The sequence below is a fragment of the Podarcis erhardii genome (assembly GCF_964252035.2).
Source record: "Podarcis erhardii genome assembly, chromosome: 2".
In the NCBI taxonomy this organism is placed as follows: Eukaryota; Metazoa; Chordata; class Lepidosauria; order Squamata; family Lacertidae; genus Podarcis; species Podarcis erhardii.
Genome location: NC_138498.1, coordinates 117,203,572 through 117,224,206, shown reverse-complemented (window position 1 = coordinate 117,224,206; position 20,635 = coordinate 117,203,572). Strand labels below are relative to the sequence as shown.

Here is a 20,635-nt window from a genome sequence, read left to right as displayed (position 1 = left end):
CGCCACGCGATTTCTGTTCTCATCCTGAGGTAAAGATCTTAACCCGAAGTACTATTTCTAGGTTAGTAGAGTCTGTAACCTGAAGCGTCTGTAACCTGAGGTACCACTGTACTAACATTTTGACTCAAGAAAATTACCATTTCATATGAGGGGAAATAAATACAGTAAATGAACAAAAGTACAAAGATTCACAAAATGTTTAGGGGTATGTGTACCCCTGCATCCCCCTAGAAAAAAGCACTTTTTTTATTATTATTATTATTATTATTATTATTATTATTATTATTACTACCCTGCCCATCTGAATGGGTTGCCCCAGCCACTTCTGGGCAGCTTTCAACCTATAAAAACATAATCAATCATTAAGCATTAAACAGTTTCCCCATCCAAGCCTGCCTTCCAGTGGCGTAGCGTGGGTTGTCAGCACCCGGGGCAAGGCAAGTAATTTGTGCCCCCTAACCCGTGGATTTGCGCCCCCTAACCCTAACCCCCAGATGTTGCGCCCGGTGCGGCCGGCCCCCCCTGCACCCCCCACGCTATGCCACTGCTGCCTTCAGGTGTCTTCTAAAGGGTGGATAGTTACTGTATTTTTCCATGTCTAAAACACCCCATGTATAAGATGCCCCCTATTTTGGGGGACTCCGGTTTAAGAAAATGGGGGGAGATCTGTGTATAAGACGATCCACAATTTTGAACATAATTTTTAAATAAATAAACCTAGCCTTATACATGGAAAAGTACGGTACTTATCTCCTTGACTTGGGAGTGACATAACACCATACCCTTTTAACATTTCTCCAATGAAAATAGGGGCGTCCTAAGGAAAAGTGGGACATTCCGGGATCAAATCAGATACCAGGATGGCTTCTGTAAATCCCGGAATGTCCCTGAAAAATAGGGACACTTGGAGGGTCTGTAGAACCAGGGCCACCCTAACAATATCCCCTCTTTCTCCATGAGCATTACTATTTGACACCTCCCTCTCTTTAGGCTGTCTGCACCACACATTTACACATCTTATTTATTAATTGCATTTATATCCCACCTTTTTTCTCCAAGGAAGAACCCCTGCCTCCACAACAACCCTGCGAAGTAGGTTAGGCCAAGAGGCAGTGACTGGCCCAACTCATGGTTGAGTGAGAATTTGAACCCTGATCTCCCAGGTCTGACTCTAGCCCCGACACTACACTCCAGCCACCACACATTTAAAGCACTACTGCACTACTTTCAACAGTGATGGCTTCCCTAGAGAATCCTGGGAGCAGTAGTTTGTTGAGTGTGCAGATGGGAGAAAGCTCCACTTGAGGTCTGGTGCACAGCCAAGTCTCTTTATCACCCACCGGCCACAGCGAGTGACACCTGAGAATTCTCCAACAAGCAATTGCTCAAGCAAGAAAGGTTGTACGGGAATCTTAGGTTCCCTCACCCCCTCCAACATTCCTGATGAAAATAGGGATATTTCTCTCCCCCCTGCAACTGACCCTCCTCACCCCCCCCAAATTTATCTAATCTTATTCTTTGGTAGATTTACAAAAAGAAAAACACACACCAAGAAATAGTTTTTTGAAAAGGGCAAGATTAGATGCGGGTGCACATAGCATTTTGGTTAAAAATCAAGACTCCTTGCATTCCACTCTGCTCCCCCTTTCTTCCTGCCCTGGGTGTCGCTGCTGTATGCCTGCACATCAAAGCCCTTTTTATAGGGTTTACACACAAAGAAATCATATAAATTCTAGTCAGAAGCTCCTAAGCATCTGCATAGCTGGCAGAAACCCATTGGATACAACTCTTTGTGATGCCCGGCCTGCACCTTGATGTGTCAGGGCCCCTTGCTTCTTACTCAAGTTCTGAAGCCTACATAGATTAAAAAACTGAAAACCTACATACCAAAGGGGAGTGGTAGCCTGATTTATGCTTACATAGACAAGGGGCGAGTTGCTCTTGACTCAGCTGGACTTCTAAAGGCTTACTCCCAAATACGCCCTTATCTCCGATGCCTCCAGCGACTATGGCGACTATGGGGTTGTGGCACTCATCTTGCTTTCAGGCCGAGGGAGCCTGCGTTTGTCCACAGGCAGCTTTCTGGGTCATGTGGCCAGCATGACTAAACGGCTTCTGACACAACAGATCACCGTGAGGGAAACCAGAGCGCACACAAACGCCATTTGCATATGGCTTCGTAAAATCATTAAACCCACCCCTTCATTATGCTAGTCATAAAGCATCATTTCAGGAACAGGAACCAATTAGCAGTTCACATCTTTTGACATGTGAAGTTCATTCCCTTTGCTACAACCCTATTTTACACCATCAGCTACACCAAAGTGCTTAATCTGCAATTCCCTTTGAAGCTTCTACAGCATGATTTGTAGGCATTCTCCATCACTTGATGTCTCCAAATGTCTTCTGATCTGTAACACAGCTTGCTTCCTACCTTCATGTATGGCCTCCTTTTCTTTCTGTCTAGCAGTATCTCTTCAAGACAACTTAACTAAAAGGTTTTAACCATTTCAATCCCTGCACTCACCCTTCTGGTACTCAACTGAGCATCATAAGATGCTAACCTCACCCCTAACTCTTTACCCCTCCTTTTCTCTTGCCCCCACACATCCATTTTCAACTATATTAACCATTCAAAAAGCAGCCAACTCACGAGACTTGGGGAAATCCACTTTCCTTTGCAAAATTTGATTCAGCAAAAATGAATGAAAAAAACAAAAGCACTACAAGACTTTTCAACCACTTCTGCCAATCTGGGAAGAGATTGGCATCACCCATTCCCACCACACTGGGGGTTATGAGTCCAGAGACTCCTCAAACTCCTTTAGGACTTGAAATATGAAATCAATATGCTCATCTATTCCTTGCTGTTATCCAGAAACACTGCTTCCAGCCCCAGACTGCGAGTGCCCAGTGCGCTGCATCATGACTTCATGATGTTGTGACGTGACGTCATATCAACCTTATGATGTCATGGTGGCGCTGCGGCAGCAACTGGGTCCAGGCTTGCACCTCTGTCACGGGACCTCTGCTTTATTCTTTGTAAAACACACAATTTAATACATATACCAACATGCAGAGGGCCTTCTCGGTAGTGGCGCCCACCCTGTGGCACACCCTTGCATCGGATGTCAAGGAAATAAACAACTATCTAACTTTTAGAAGACATCTGAAGGCAGCCCTGTTTAGGGAAGTTTTTAATATTCTGTTGGGAGCCGCCCAGAGTGGCTGGGGAAACCCAAGCAGATGGGCAGGGTATAAATCATCATCATCATCATCATCATCATCATCATCATCAGTGCAGTGAAGCACTGGAGAATCACAGCAGAGACTGGTACTGCTGCCTCCTGTGTTGTTTTTGCTGCGTTAGCAGAACCAAAGTGACCTCTCTGTGGGCAAGCCTGGGCAGTTTGTATGGAGGTCCTAGGCTGCCCAGATGACAAGACCCCTGTCTCAGCCTCACTGATATGGTCCAAAGGAAAGCAGAGCAATACATCTGGCACCAGCTTGGTTGCAGGAATTGCCGGAAGGAGGCGTACAAGATGCCATCCAACTGTCTAAGCATAGGTAATTAAAAGGAGGATTTATTGCAAAAACAAACAAATACCGTATTTTTCGCTCTATAGGGCGCACCTGACCACAAGGCGCACCTAGTTTTTAGAGTAGGAAAACACACAAAAAAATATTCTGAATCAAATGTTGTACTAAACTATTTAAAGCAGCAAAGTGGGCGGCTCCTGTCTGCTTTGCTGCTTTAAAGCGAGCCTCAGAGGAGGGTAGGAAGGGGAACCATGGCTTATCTAAGTCCAGTTAATAATGCTGAGCCTGACTTTATATGCATCTCAAAGCCCTTGACATACATACATTATAATGACAAGCCGAGATAGGCCTCCTGCTGAGGAGGAGGGGAGGAGAAGGGACGGAGCCATCATAGCTCAATGGGGAGAGCATGGAGAAAATCCCAAGTTCAGTCCTTGAAAGCTTCTCCGGGTAGGGCTGAGGGTGTGTCTCCTGAAACCCTGGTGAACCTCTGCCTATCAGTGAAGACAAAACTGAGCTAAATGGGCTCAGGGGTCCTGACGTGGTACAGGGAAGGTCCCTCTGTTCCTGTTTAAATTAGCCCTTTCTTCAGAACCATGAGGACTACAATCTTAGTTTGTTTTTAAAGGGAACAGCTATAACCTCAGTGGATTTGCATGCAGAACACCACACAGTCAATCCCCGGCTTCTCCAGGCCTGAAACTCTGGCAAACTGCTGCCAGTTAGTGTTGACATTACTAAGCTAGATGGAGTAGTGGGTCCAACTCCTTATAAGGCAGCTTGCTAGGTTCCCGTTTATGCTTCAGATTTGAGTGTGAGGCTTGCTGTCACGTTTAGTGTCAAGCGGGTGATTCTTTGCACATCTGGAAGATGACTGTGTCACCTCCCATCACCCTCTTGAAGGTGCTTTTACAGCTCAGGGAAAAGGGCAGGCAGCCACAGCATCTGTAGACTGTAGCATCCTGAATTAAGGGAGGGAGGGATTCCCATTGCAGCCAAAGGATTGTTTGAGGCCACCACGAAAGAGATGATCTTAAGCTTGAAACCAGGACTTGCTCTTTCACCATGCTGCTCCTCCAGTTGCCAATGCCATCCATGTAACCTGTGTGAATATCAAGCGTGGGTTGTGTCCAGGAACCTGGGATGATTTCTTTCACGTGTGTGCATGTTTTCGTCTTTAAATAAACAGCCTTTAAATAAAACAGTCTTTAAATAAAAAGCCAATGCAATTCTGGGCTGCATCAATAGGAGTATAGCATCTAGATCAAGGGAAGTAATAGTGCCACTGTATTCTGCTCTGGTCAGACCTCACCTGGAGTACTGTGTCCAGTTCTGGGCACCACAGTTCAAGAAGGACACTGACAAACTGGAACGTGTCCAGAGGAGGGCAACCAAAATGGTCAAAGGCCTGGAAACGATGCCTTATGAGGAACGGCTAAGGGAGCTGGGCATGTTTAGCCTGGAGAAGAGGAGGTTAAGGGGTGATATGATAGCCATGTTCAAATATATAAAAAGATGTCACATAGAGGAGGGAGAAAGGTTGTTTTCTGCTGCTCCAGAGAAGCGGACACGGAGCAATGGATCCAAACTACAAGAAAGAAGATTCCCCCTAAACATTAGGAAGAACTTCCTGACAGTAAGAGCTGTTCGACAGTGGAATTTGCTGCCAAGGAGTGTGGTGGAGTCTCCTTCTTTGGAGGTCTTTAAGCAGAGGCTTGACAACCATATGTCAGGAGTGCTCTGATGGTGTTTCCTGCTTGGCAGGGGGTTGGACTCGATGGCCCTTGTGGTCTCTTCCAACTCTATGATTCTATGATTCTATGATTCTTCTATGAAGCCCATACAAGTTTCCAGCTCTTATGGCCATCGAGATTAGCCTGGCCGTCTCAGTGGAAATCTGGGGAGGCTGAGGTGGACTTTCCAGTGGTCAAAGTGTGGCTGTGTCTTCCTGCCCGGCATCTATTTCCTGCCCTCTTTCCTCCATGCACCCCCGCACCCTGCTTCAAAGCAAGCCACGGAGGAGGGAAGGAAGCAGAGCCATGGATCCTCTGCTCGCAACTGCAGCAGATTCCCTCCACTTTGAAGCAGGAAAGTGGGAGAGGAGCTGCTTACACGAGTGTTGCTTCAAAGGGAGCCCGGGAGGAGAGAATCCGCTGCAGCCGCGAGCAGTGGAGGATCCATGGTCCCCTTCCTTCCCTCCTCCGTGGTTGCTTTGAAGCAGGAAAGTGGGAGAGGAGCTGCTTACACGTCTCCAACATATTGGGGGAGAAATTCCCCAAGAAGGAAGGACATCCTGGAATAGTTTTGGAATTAATATTTAGTGCTTACTGAAGACCAGGGGACCTACGCAGTTTTACTCGCCAATAAATAACCTTAATATTCTTCAACATTTTGGATGTACATATCTGAAGCTTAAAGGCTGGAATATTTGGATTACAACATAGTGAAGAACAGTCCATTTGGATTTATATTTTGGATTTATACTTTGGATTACAAATATAAAGTTGGACTAACTCTCATTTGTCACCACCTTTTATAAAAACTATTGAAGAGAAGTATACTTCTTTTATATTAACTTTATATTAACAGTTTGTGCCGGTTTGTCTTGGGGAACTGTCCTGTTTGATATAATAATAATAATAATAATAATAATAATAATAATGATAATAATAATAATTATTTATTATTTGTACCCCGCCTATCTGGGCGGCTTCCATAAAAACCAAAAATACACTAAAATAAGATATAGGACATGTATTTTTTTTAAAATAATATTTATTAAAAGTTTCCAATTATAACATTATATATATAAAAAAAACATCCAAATTTAAGATCTTATTTTCCGTAACATCTTTCCAGGACTTCCCCTCCCCTCCCCCTCTTATATTCCAATTCTTACAAATAAATTCAGCAATTTATTATCCCAAATTTCAACCTTATTATCATTAACCTAATTTAAAAATATTTTCCCATCTCCTAAGATCGACCTATTCCCTTCCACGCGTTCCCCCCTTTAATATACATAGTAGATTAAAATATAATAAAATAAAATATGATTTTACACCCTTTGGATTCCAAATTTCCCTCCCCCTTTTCCTGGTTGCGTTCCCCATATTAATCAACATCTGATGTCTTCCTGGAGCTCCCACACTTATTTAAACCATAGTCCTTTACCAGTCTTCTTTAATTTTAAATGTCCAATCTTGGAAGGAGTCTATCTCAAAAAGGCCCATTTTTTCCATCCAGATTTTTATATACTTGGGAGTAAAAACTCCAATTTTATTTCTTAAACCTTTCAAATCTGGATGTCCCAAATGTTCCCACTTCCAACTTTGTCCAATTCTTATTATTCTTGTTGTTCTTGTTAATCTCTCTCCTCTTTCTTTTCCTGTTTTCCTGCACAAATGTTCTAATTCCAAAAGCTTCTAAATTCCACTGCAGAGGCTCTGTTATTCAGGAACGAAACATGATGCCAAGTCCCTTCCATTCTTCAATAGATAAGTCAATAGATAAGTCTTCAATAGATAAGTCTTCAATAGATAAGTCTATTGTCTACTTTAGTGTGTAAACCTCTGTAGCCAAAATAGTGTTCCATTTCTGCAGTTTCCCAGGAGATAAAAAGTTCAGTCAAATTCGATGCCAACAACTTGTAATAACCCTCGGCTCCTCTAGGTGGATTGTAATAACTCAGTTCCCTTCCAGATCCCATCCACCAGTCAAAGTATTCCTTGTTTTAAATATTCCTTGTTTTAAACATTTTGTATCTGAAATATACTCAGAGTCGCAAAGTGATTTCATGCTCTTTATTCAGCTCATAGTGGTGAGGAGGAATGAATGAATGTCCCCTCAAAGTATCTGCTTTATATACATTATTTACACAATGGGCTGCACATGATTGGCTAATTCCAGGATTCTACTGTAGGCCAATCAGGTTGTGGATTCACTTCTATCTGGAGCATGATTGGGTGGTTCCTGCTAACCAATCATACTGCTGCATTGTTCTAGGACCAATCAGACTGCTGCATTCTGAATCCTATTGTTCTAGGACCAATCAGACTGCTGCCTTTTGGAGCCTATTGTTCTAGGACCAATCAGACTGCTGCAGTTTGGATCCTATTCAACTCAGTACATAACACCCCTCCCCTCTAAGTTCCAGTCCTGCCCGGGAGGTCGCATTCATAGTCCTCAAGGTACGCCGGTGGCCTACGTGTGCGTTGCGGCCTGGGGTGTTCCCTGGTCCGGGGTTCAGGTTCTGGCTCGTGTTCCAAGGATGGGGCTGTTTGGTCTGGCGCAACCGGCTCGCTCAGTCGTGGTTCTGGTTCCGGTGTCCTTTCGGCCTCGCGGGTCCTCTCTGTATTTACTGATTCTGCCTCTCCTGCTTGCCCCTGCTGCTCTATGGGCCTCACTGCCCCACTGTTCCCTTGGGACTCCTCTGACCTGTCCTCCTCCTCCTGGTTTTCTCCCGGGAATCGTCGCCGTATCTGGTCGCAGTGGCGGCGCCAGCATTGCCCCCCATCTGTTAGCACCTCGTACGACACGGGGCCCGTGACCCTGGTGACTGTGGCAGGTACCCATGCAGGGCCTGCCCCAAAATTCTTTGCGTACACTGGGTCCTGGGCCTCGAAGGTCCGGGGGTTCCTGCCTTCCCCCACCACTACCTCATCCTGAGCTCTATCGGGGTGAAGGCGGTCCAATCTGATTGCAAGGCGCCGACCCATTAGTAGTTCAGCGGGGCTCCGGCCAGTCGTTGAGCTGGGGGTGCTGTGCTGTGCTAGAAGGAATGTGGCAAGGCGGTACTCCCAATCCCCTTGCGTCATGCGGCGAAGGGTGTCCTTGGTGGTCCGCACCATGCGTTCTGCTTGGCCATTGGTGGCAGGGTGGAATGGCGCCGAACGGATGTGGCGGATGGCGTTCTGCACTGTGAAGGTTTGAAATTCTCCTGATGTAAATGCAGTCCCGTTGTCTGAGACGAGAGTGTCAGGGAGCCCGTGGGTTGCAAACAGCCTGCGTAGTACCCGGATGGCTGCGGACGTAGAAGTGGACGGTACCAGTGCGACTTCCAGCCATTTGGTGTAGGAGTCCACCACTATGAAGAATGTTTTCCCCTGAAAGGGGCCAGCGAAGTCCACATGCAGGCGTGACCATGGTGCTCGGGCGGACTCCCAGGACTGGACTGGGGCCCTTGGGGGATCTGGGCGGGATTCCTGGCAGGCCTGGCAGTGTTTGACCCAGGCCTCTATCTCTCCGTCGATCCCCGGCCACCACACATAACTCCTGGCAAGGGCCTTCATTCTTACTACCCCTGGGTGTGTCTCGTGTAGGGCTGTGAGGACCCTTTTGCGGAGGGGCTGGGGAACAACGACCCTGCTTCCCCATAACAGGCACCCCTTGTGGGCTGACAGTTCATGTTTGCGGGTTGTGTAGCCGGCGAATTCTGGCCCGGGGCTGCGGCTGGGCCATCCCCTCCACACCCAGTCCAGGACCCGGGAGATGACCCTATCTTTCTTGGAATGGTGTGCAACTTCTTGTGCCTGAATGGGGCGGTCAGGAAGCAGCTCCAGGCTCATAACCTCTTGTGCAGGTGCTGGGTCGGGGCCTGTTTCCGGTAGTGGTAGCCTGCTGAGGGCGTCTGCATGGCCCATCGCCTTTCCAGGGCGGTGAATCAGTGCATACTGGTAGCTGGCAAGGAAAATTGACCACCTGAGGACGCGAGGAGACAGCACTTGGGGGGTCTGCTTTTCGGGGGCAAACAAGCCAAGCAACGGCTTGTGGTCAGTCACCACGGTGAAGGGCCGCCCGTACAAGAAATCATGGAATTTTTTTACTCCCTTCACGATTGCCAGACCCTCCTTGTCGATTTGCGAGTAGTTCCGCTCGGTTTCGTTGAGTGTCTGGGAAAAGTATGCTACCGGTACCTCTCTTCCATCCGGGAGTTGGTGTCCCAGGACAGCGCCGATGCCATAGGGCGAGGCGTCGCATGCTAGCACCACCGGCAGCCTCTCGTCGAAGTGTGCCAAGACCGAGTTTGAGACAAGCAAGTCCTTGACTGCCTGGAATGCGGCCTCCTGGCGCTGGCCCCACACCCAAGGGGCCCGCTTGTCCAGGAGTCTGTGTAGGGGCTCCGCTACCGCCGCCTTGTGGGGAAGGAAGGAATGGTAAAAGTTCAATAATCCCAAGAAGGCCTGAAGTTCAGTCTTGTTCTTGGGCGCTGGGGCATCACAAATGGCCCGTACCTTGTCCCCAGTCGGGTGAACCCCTTCTGCATCCACCATAAATCCCAGAAAGTCCACTTGAGGCACTCCTAGTAGACATTTTTCCCGCTTCACCTTGAGACCCGCCATCTGGAAACGGTGCAGAACAGTGCGGAGGCGGTCCTCAAACTCCTCTGGTGTGGGCCCGGCAATCAACACATCATCAAAGAAGGGGGTGACACCAGGAATCCCTTTAAGGAGAGAGTCCATTAGATTCTGGAATATGCCTGGTGCCACGCTGACCCCGAATTGCAGCCGCTTTACCCTGAACGCTCCTCTGTGCGTCACAATCGTCTGTGCCTCTGCTGTGGCCTCATCTACTGGCAGCTGTTGATATGCTTGGGCCAAGTCCAGCTTGCCAAAAATTTTCGACCCAGCCAGGGTGGCAAGGACATGGCTGACCACTGGCACTGGGTATGCATGGGCCGTGAGGGCCTTGTTTATGGTACATTTGTAGTCTGCGCAGATGCGGACCGAACCATTAGGCTTGACGGGTGTGACGATTGGGGTTTCCCAGGGGGCATTAGGCACCGGCTCCAGCACTCCTTGCTCCACGAGTCGGTCCAATTCCTCATCTATACGGGGTTTCAGGGCGAATGGGACCCGGCGGGCCTTGAGCCTGACTGGTCGTACTGCGGGGTCAAGCTGTAGAGCAATGGGGGGGCCCGTATACTGTCCCAATTTCCCATCGAAAACCCCCGGAAACTCCTTGCATATGGCGTCCACGTCCACTTGTAAGCTCATGTGGTTCACCCCGGTGATGGCTAGTCCCAGTGGTCCAAACCATGCCAACCCCAGTAAGCTAATGTAGGGGCCCTTGACCACAAGCAAGTCCAGTTGCCGCGTCCGCCCTCGGTATTGCACCCTGAAGGTCCCCACCCCCATTGTGGGGACCTTACGTTTCTGGAAGTCCCGGAGGGTGAATGGGGCCGGCCTGAGTTTGGGACCCCCAGTAGGACACAGTTTCCTTAAGGTCCTTGCCGAGATTATGGATAGAGTTGAACCCGTGTCAAGCTCCATGCGGCATGGGGCCCCCTCTATCTGTACCTCTACATAAATTTTCTCTACGTTGGGGTGGGGCAACTGGTATACCTGGAAGTCTGTGAGCTCCGTCGAGTTGCCTTGGTGCGTTGGGCCCCGGGACCTGGGGCTCTTGGATTGGTCATCTGATGCCTGGCTTCGGGTGGGCCGAGCCCGACACACCCGGGCGATGTGTCCCAATTTTCTGCACTGCCTGCACTCTGCGTTGCGGAAACGGCAGGTCCTCCTCTCGTGACTTTCTCCACAGCTTGCGCAGTTCCCTCCTTCTCGTCGAGGCAGCTGTGGTATGTGGGCTGCTTGAGTGCGCTGCTGTACTCGGTGCACCTCCTCCCTGTCGGATCCCGAGTCGTTGGTGAGGTCTTCGTGGTGGACCCTCGGTTGGGACGGCTGGCTCAGCCGTGCCTCTTGCGTCGACCTCTCAGCAGCTTCCGTTGCCAGGGCCTCCTCCAGAGCGACCTGGAACGTTAGGTTCTTCTTAGCGTAGAGGCGTCGTTGCAGCTTCTCATCCTTCAGGCCACCGACGAGGCGGTCACGAAGCATGTTCTCCAGCTCTGAGAAGTTGCAGAACCGGGCAGCTTGGCGGAGAGAGGTCACAAACCCAGTTATGGTTTCCCCAGGGGCTTGCCGCTTTGCGTAGAAGGCATTTCGACGAGCCACCACTGAGGGCTGTGGCGAAAAGTGCCCCTTCAGCTGTTCCATTATTGTTTTGTATGGAACAGTAGCGACGTCTTCAGGCGCAAGGAGAGCCCGGGCGATTTCAAATGTCTCCTCTCCGCAGACGCTGAAGAATATTGCCCTCTTCTTGGCGTCTTCTTCATCGGTGACCCCTTTGGCTTCTAGGAGGAAGGTGAAACGGGAGGCGTACGCTTCCCAGTCTCCAGATGCTGGGTTGAATGGCGAGAAGCTGCTGTCAGTTGCCATTCTGAGTTCCTTGTGTCCCGGAGCTGAAGCCTGGATACACGGTGCGAGGCAGCGGTGCGGCAGGTGGCGGTGCTGCGGTGCTGTGTGTGGCAGTCAGCTCAGCGGGATCCCATCCTCGTCGCCAGTGAAATATACTCAGAGTCGCAAAGTGATTTCATGCTCTTTATTCAGCTCATAGTGGTGAGGAGGAATGAATGAATGTCCCCTCAAAGTATCTGCTTTATATACATTATTTACACAATGGGCTGCACATGATTGGCTAATTCCAGGATTCTACTGTAGGCCAATCAGGTTGTGGATTCACTTCTATCTGGAGCATGATTGGGTGGTTCCTGCTAACCAATCATACTGCTGCATTGTTCTAGGACCAATCAGACTGCTGCATTCTGAATCCTATTGTTCTAGGACCAATCAGACTGCTGCCTTTTGGAGCCTATTGTTCTAGGACCAATCAGACTGCTGCAGTTTGGATCCTATTCAACTCAGTACATAACAGTATCCAATTTGTAACAAATATAACCGGCAAAGTCCTCGTCAAAACAAAATAAAAAAATTCCTTCCAGTAGCACCTTAAAGACCAACTGAGTTAGTTCTAGGTATGAGCTTTCGTGTGCATGCACACTTCTTCAGATACACAGAAGAGGCAAAGTCCTCGTAACAAAGTTCTCATTTTTGTTCTTCTGCTTTGACAGCTCTTTGACAGCTGTCAAAACCTCTCCTTGTCTTCTCCCGGCGCTCTAACTAAAGCGCTCCCAGGTTCCGGGGGGGGGGTTGCTTTTTGATTAAATTCCACTCCTCCAGCTCAGTCTTATAATTTTCCATCGCGAAATTTCATAACTTTATCAAAATAGGGTTGCGCTCAATCTTAGATGTTAAGTCCTTTACTTTAGCTGCTCTACAACGGGGGGGGGGGCTGAATTCCTTTTTACGCCTCCCCCGCTCGTTCCGAATTCTTTAAAAATTTCTCGCCTTTTTTAATCCAAGTTCCGATTACTCACGGGTTATGCTTTTAAGTCCAAATTTCCAATAGAAGAAGTCAGCGCTCTCCGTCGAATGGCATGCGGCTTCGCTCAGCAGGGGAAGCGGAGGACTCAAAGCACCCCCCCCGTCACCCGTTCCGCAGCCTTTAAAAAGGCTCCTTCGCGGGTCGGGGGGGGGCTTAAAAGGTGCCAGCCGAGTCACCATGTCCATGGGTTTCAGCGCCCATGGTTTTTAGGGGTCCCCGCGTCGCCGGCGCGGCAGGACCCAGCCCCTGCCGAGCAGACTCCCTCCGGAGCTAAAATAAGATATAGGACATGTATTTTTATTTTTATTTTAATTAGATCTGGTTGGGAGGTAAGGGGCCTGGGAGTGAAAATAGTCATCTTTTGTTTTTTATGCTTTTTCCTTTGTCTGTTCTCTTTTGGCTCTGTTTTGCAAGGATTTTACAGTTTTACTAACTTAAGTTCCATCGGTAGGAGGGGAGGGAACGATTAAATGGTAAAGGGAAAATTTGCAGTTCAGCTTGGGAGTGGGAAAATACTTTCACTTCTGGGATGAACTAAGAAATGCAGGTGTGACCTTGAACAGATCAAAATAAAATTATTTAGGGGCGGGAAAACTTTCTGGGTCAGAAATGGCAGGTAAACAGGATGCAGGAGCCATAACAAGGAAATCTGCAATGGACAGGAGACGGGCAAGCATACAAGAAGAGACGGAAAGAGCAGGGAAAACAGAATACCACTGACCTTCCCACACAGCAACTTACGGAATTTAGACCATCCGATTCGGATGGTCCGCCCCCGCCACTTAATGGATCCAAATGGTTTCCAGAGAGTGGTTGGGGATGCTTTATCCCATGTTGATGGCCTTTCAGCCGATTCCCTGGTGGCCCGCTGGAATGTGGAGTTAACCAGGGCTATTGACTGTTTGGCTCCGAAGCGCCCTCTCCGATTGCATGAAGCCCGGAGAGCCCCGTGGTTTTCCACGGATCTGAGGGCAATGAAACAATCGTTGAGACGGCTAGAGCGCCGGTGGCGGATAACTCATTCTGAATCTGACCGGACACGGGTTAGAGCTCAACGTCGAGCCTACCAAGTGGCGATAGCGACGGTGAAGAAGACTTTCTTCACCGCCTCTATTGCATCTGCAGAAAACAGCAGCAGGAGACTCTTTCAGGTGGTTCGCAATTTAGCGGAACCACCTGTAACATCGGGGCCCAGTACGGGCCACATGTTCTCCTGCAATGATTTTGCAAATTTTTTTGCAGATAAAATCGCTCAGATTCGGGAAGAAGTAGACTCCACCGTGGGAGCAGGGCCGGGGCGGGAGAGTGCTAGAGTCCTGTCTGGTCAAGTTGTGTGGGATCAATTTCAATCTGTTACCTCCGAGGATGTGGACAGGCTGCTTGGACGAGTGAAGCCAACCACCTGTCTCCTGGATCCTTGCCCATCCTGGCTTATAAAAGCTAGCCGGGAAGGACTGAGCGATGGGCTTCGTGGGGTGGTGAATGCTTCCCTCCGTGAGGGAGCCTTCCCAGACCCGCTGAAAGAGGCGGTTATTAAACCGCTTCTTAAAAAACCATCTTTAGATGCGGCCACGATGGCCAATTATCGCCCAGTCTCAAACCTTCCATTCTTGGGCAAGGTGATTGAGCGAGTGGTTGCTGAACAACTCCAGGCACGCCTGGAAGAAGCGGACCATTTGGATCCCTTCCAGTCGGGATTCAGGCCTCATCATGGGACTGAAACTGCCTTGGTCGCACTGGTTGATGATCTCCGGCGGGCTAGGGACAAAGGTGAGAGCTGTTTCCTAGTTCTGCTGGATCTCTCAGCGGCGTTTGATACCATCGACCATGACATCCTTCTGGACCGTCTTGAGGGGCTGGGAGCTGGGGGCACTGTCATACAGTGGTTCCGCTCCTTCCTCCTGGGCCGTGTTCAGAAAGTGGTGGTGGGGGATGAGTGTTCAGACCCCTGGCCGCTCACTTGTGGGGTGCCTCAGGGTTCTGTCCTCTCCCCCATGCTTTTCAACATCTACATGCAGCCGCTGGGAGGGATCATCAGGAGGTTTGGGCTGGGTGTTCATCAGTATGCAGATGATACCCAGCTCTACCTCTCTTTTAAATCAGAACCAGTGAAGGCGGTAAAGGTCCTGTGTGAGTGTCTGGAAGCGGTTGGAGGATGGATGGCGGCTAACAGATTGAGGTTGAATCCTGACAAGACAGAAGTACTGTTTTTGGGGGACAAGAGGCGGGCAGGTGTGGAGGATTCCCTGGTCCTGAATGGGGTAACTGTGCCCCTGAAGGACCAGGTGCGCAGCCTGGGAGTCATTTTGGACTCACAGCTGTCCATGGAGGCACAGGTCAAATCTGTATCCAGGGCAGCTGTTTACCAGCTCCATCTGGTACGTAGGCTGAGACCCTATCTGCCTGCGGTCTGTCTCGCCGGAGTGGTACATGCTCTGGTTATCTCCCGCTTGGACTACTGCAATGCGCTCTACGTGGGGCTACCTTTGAAGGTGACCCGGAAACTACAACTAATCCAGAATGCGGCAGCTAGATTGGTGACTGGGAGCGGCCGCCGAGACCATATAACACCGGTCTTGAAAGATCTACATTGGCTCCCAGTACGTTTCCGAGCACAATTCAAAGTGTTGGTGCTGACCTTTAAAGCCCTAAATGGCCTCGGTCCAGTATATCTGAAGGAGCGTCTCCTCCCCCATCGTTCTGCCCGGACACTGAGGTCCAGCTCCGAGGGCCTTCTGGCGGTTCCCTCACTGCGAGAGGCCAAGTTGCAGGGAACCAGGCAGAGGGCCTTCTCGGTGGTGGCGCCCGCCCTGTGGAATGCCCTCCCATCGGATGTCAAGGCGATGGACAACTACCTGACATTCAGAAGACATCTGAAGGCAGCCCTGTTCAGGGAAGTTTTTAATATGTGATATTTTAGTGTATTTTTTATCTCTGTTGGAAGCCGCCCAGAGTGGCTGGGGAAACCCAGCCAGATAGGCGGGGTACAAATAATAAATTATTATTATTATTATTATGTAGTCAGTGAAAAGTTTTGCTGAAAAGTGCATTTGGATACGGAAAAATCGAATAAATTATTGACAGAACAATTTGGAAAATTAGGTGAGAAGGTTAACAAATTAGAAACTAAAGTTGATAAGCTAGAAAAAACTAGTGAGGAGTTAGGACATTTGAAGGAAGAACAGAAAGCTGTTATAGGGATGGTGGGAGGTCTACAAGAGAAACAAAATGATTTGGAAGATAAAATCCTCCTCTTGCAGTTGAGATAAAGTGGGGGGGGGGGGGAAACAGTGAGAATAAGAGGCCTACCAGAATCAGAATCAGAACAGAACTTAGAAACATATGTTACAAAGACAATTGCAGAATGGATGGAGGAGAGGCAAGAGTGGGTGGCAGAAATGACGGAGAGCTGTTTTCGGATACGCACGATAGAAAGTCGGCAGAGAAAGCAGCCAGGAGATGTCCTATTAACATTTGCAACAGCAACAAAAAAATGAAGGATGCAAAACTTTTGTGGACAATCTTGTGGTTGCTGGACAGAAGGTCAATATTTCTTGGGAGATTCCATTTAAATTGAGACTCAGAAGACAAAAATACCGATTCTTGACAACAGCGCTGAGAAAAGCAGACATTGAATATAAATGGGAATACCCAGAGGGGATGTCATTTACATTTATGAAAAAGAGATATAGGTTGACAACAGAATACCAGGCCAAATAGCTGCTATGGAGCAAATAGCTGCTTTGGAGCGGCTATCACTGGAAGGAGGAACAGGTGGAAAAACAGATATTGTAAGTGACTCTGACAATGGCTAATCTTAAAATATTAAATATTAAATATTGGGATGTTAATGGTTTGAATAACAAAGCTAAATGTAACAGGATTCAACATGTACAGTGGTGCCTCGCAAGACGAAATTAATCCGTTCCGCGAGTCTCTTCGTCTAGCGGTTTTTTCGTCTTGCGAAGCAAGCCCATTAGCGGCTTAGTGGATTAGCGCTATTAGCACTATTAGTGGCTTTTAGTGGCTTTTAGCGGCGTATTGGCTTAGCGGATAAGCAGATAAGCGGCTTAGCGGCTTATAAAAAGGGGGGGGAAGGGGGGAAAACCGCAGGAACTCGCAAGACATTTTCGTCTTGCGAAGCAAGCCCATAGGAAATTTGTTTTGCGAAGCACCTCCAAAACGGAAAACCCTTTCATCTAGGGGGTTTTCCGTCTTGCGAGGCATTCGTCTTGCGGTGCACCACTGTAATTTTAAAACAAAAGTTGGATATAATTTGTTTTCAGGAAGCACATATTGCAAGCTAGCATAAAAGAGTATTAATTAATAAAAAATTAGGATTGGATTTCATCTCAGCAGATAATGCAAAAAAGAGAGGAGGAGTTTGTTATATTAATCCTGCACTAGAACCCAAATTGATTCAAAAAGATGAGAAAGGCAGAATCTTAATAATACAAATAAAAATCCAAGGAGAGAAGGTGATGTTGGTGGGAATTTATGCCCCCAATGAGAAAAAAACATATATTTTTTAAAATTGGAAACAGAATTACTTGAATTTGCAGACAAAAAAATGATTCTAATGAGGATGTGGGAGAGATACAAAGACTTAATAGAACAAAAAACACCCCAGTGGGTATCACCAATTGAAGCTTTGTTACTCAAACCGCTTGGCAAAAAAAGGAAGTGGCCTACATATAGAGAATTGTTGAAGGATCAAGAAGGGAAATGGAAGCTAAAAGACTATGAGGAAATTAAAGACCATTTTCAGAGTTGGCTACACTACAGACAATTAGATGAGATGTACAAGGAAGATAATAAGAAGGGGTTTAGTTATACAATTTATATATTTCAATAGGAAGTTATAGAAGAAGGGAAGCTGCTGAAGAAAGCATATAGTATTTTGCTAGAATGGGAAACAAAAGATGAGGAAGTCAAATCAGTTATGATCAAATGGGCACAGGATATAGGACATAATATACAATAATATACAATTTGAGGAAAAACTTGGGAAAAACTGTGGAAAGTAAACTTGAAATCTCTCTTGAAATAAAATTATATGAAAATGATGTATATATGGTATATATATATATTTTTAATAATATTTTATTTGGGTTTTTCAAACTTAAATGCAAAAATAAAAAACAGTATAACATATATCATAACATCTTTTCATAACACCTTTGGACTTCCTCACGCCTCCCGCTCCCATTTGCATCATTGCCAATTCTTGCCAGCAATTTATCATCTTGTTTACACTCTTATGTCAAGTTCATTTAAGTATAATCTATAAATTCTCCAAAAGGTTTATAATTTTTCCTCAAATTTACTTATCATCTTAATTCTCACTAATTTAGTGGTGCACAATTATTTATGATCTAGCATCCTTTCTTAGCATTCAACCAAATTACAGTATTTTTTTAAATAAATCTTGAATTTCTTCCAGTCTTCTTCGACTCTCTCCTCTCCCAGGTCTCGGATTCTGCCAGTCATCTTGGCTAGTTCCATATAGTCCATCAGTTGCATCTGCCACTCTTCCAGTGTGGGTAGTTCTTGAGTCTTCCCATTTTTAGCGATGAGTATCCTTGCTGCCGTTGTTGCATATGTATATATGGTATATTACACCAGTACAGATTACAAAAATGTATAAAACCGAGTCAAATATATGTTGGAAATGTAAAGAAAAAGAAGGGGCTTTTTATCATATATGTGGTGGGAATGTAGAGAAATTAAAAAATTTTGGGAAATGATATATAATGAATTGAAAAAAATGTTTAAAATGACATTTGTAAAAAAAACAAAAACAGAAGCATTTTTGTTAGGGATTGCAGGACAAGACCTGCCAAGAAAAACAAAGAATTCATTTATGTATGCTACAAAAGCGGCAAGAGTCTTGATAGCAGAAGGATGGAAGAATGAGGAAATCCCAACGAAAGAACAGTGGCAAGAAAAACTGATGAGCTATGCAGAGTTGGCGAAATTGACATACAAATTGTGGGACAAGGACAACTATGACTTTAAGGAAGAAGGGGAGCTTTTTACAAATTATCTAAAAAGACAACAAAATGAAGACTCCTTGGCAGGTTTTGAATAAACATACACAAATTTATTGGTTAATAACATGTTAGATAGATAATGTAAGGATATGTACAACTTTATAACATGCAGAGAATAATATGTGCCTAGAAATCAGAGAGAGGAGCTGAGGGAAGTCCTTGGTGGTGGGGGAGGGAAGGATGGAAGGGAGGGAGGGAGGAGGGAAACGGGAAAAAATTAATGTAAGCGACTATATGGTTTGATAATTTGATAATTTGTTATGTTGAAACTGCTAATATATATACATATATTTTAAAGGAAGAGCCAAAGTCTGCAGCTGCCAGTTCTCCCCTGCATGACAAACACCTATGCCTCTCAGTTCCTAGCTGCTTTCTGCAGTTGGCTGCAAACCTTCGCTTGGAGCTGGCTCATTCCTGACACCGCCCCAAAAGAACGCTTCCTATTACTGGCTGGGCTAGTGGAGGGTGGCTGCACTGTGGACCTCTTGCCGGTGCTGTTTCTCCTCTGGGTGGCAGCCAGGCTAAAGAAAGCAGTTCTGAAGTGGGCCAGTGACGTCTGTGTGGTCTGCTCAGGGCAGCAGCAGCATCGTCCAAACCAGCCAAATACAGGCCCAATTAACACTCAAATTGGGGGGGACAAGGCGCACATGCGGGGTGCATGTGTGGAAGGAGGTGGACAACTGGATGCGGGAAGGGGAGTTTAAGGGGGGGGACAGAGAGAAAAATTCTTTTTCCGAGGAGCCAGTCAGAGCACACTGGGCTTCTCTCTCTCTCTCTTTCCCTAAATCAGCCCTTTCTCTCTCTGCGCTGGCCTTTTCTCTCTTTCTTCCTAAACTAGCTCCTCTCTCTGAGGAGCCAGTCGGAGCAAGCTGCCTGGGCTTCTCTCTCTCTCTCTCTCTCTCTCTCTCTCTCTCTCTCGCCTGGCCTTTCTGTCTGCGTACACCCAGTGGCGTAGCGTGGGGGGTGCAGGGGGGGGCCGTCCGCACCGGGCGCAACATCTGGGGGTTAGGGTTAGGGTTAGGGGGCGCAAATCCATGGGTTAGGGGGCGCAAATTACTTGCCTTGCCCCGGGTGCTGACAAGCCACGCTACGCCACTGCGTACACCTCCCCTCCTCCTCCTCCCCACTCCTGCCTGCTTGCTTCTCCTTATCCTTTGTTGCGCACGTGCATCTTTCTTAACCAATTTTGGAGCCATCACCTTTCTGGCTGGTGAGAAGCATGCTGTGCTCTTTTGGGTTGCCATGGAAAGGAGCTGGGCCCACCATCAACGGGTTAGATATGTCTGTCCTAGATGAGCTATCTTCCCATGTTCACCTTTTGAGATTTGAGTCGTTTGTTTTTGAAGCTAGCTAGCTTGTTGGGAGTCTCGGGTGAGATACCCATGCAGTGAAAGTTGCTTACGGTACCAGTCACCACACAGAAGCTGAAAAACATTCTGATGGTTTACTGCTGCAGAAGATAAAGATCAGTAAAACAGTTATGGACGTAGAAATATATTCATAGGGTTTTGCAGATACAAATATGTAGTGATACATACCAGTACAAAGTATCTCCGTTGCTCTTACATTCAGCAATTCAAGACGAAACAGCAGACACTATTGAGCTGACATACATTAATCACTTTATACAGCCAGGGCCCTGGGCTGTTACCATAGTAACTGACTTGACTGTTCATGCCCTCTGATTCTTATCCGCAGAGTGATTTATGCACATGTAGGAAATTAACCCCTTCCCATGTCCAGTTACTCCAACATAGCTCAGGTTTGAAAACACCTATCTTTTGCGGTTCGGGTAACAGTTGGATCATACCACTGAGTTCCTC

General features: G+C 47.3%; 1 protein-coding gene across 2 annotated transcripts in view; it reads right to left on the bottom strand.

Annotated features, from left to right (window-relative positions):
• The window catches only part of LOC309336723 (uncharacterized protein), a 45,839-nt gene that overhangs the window by 12,266 nt on the left and 12,938 nt on the right, over nt 1-20,635 (bottom strand). The gene's annotated exons all lie outside the window — the stretch shown is intronic.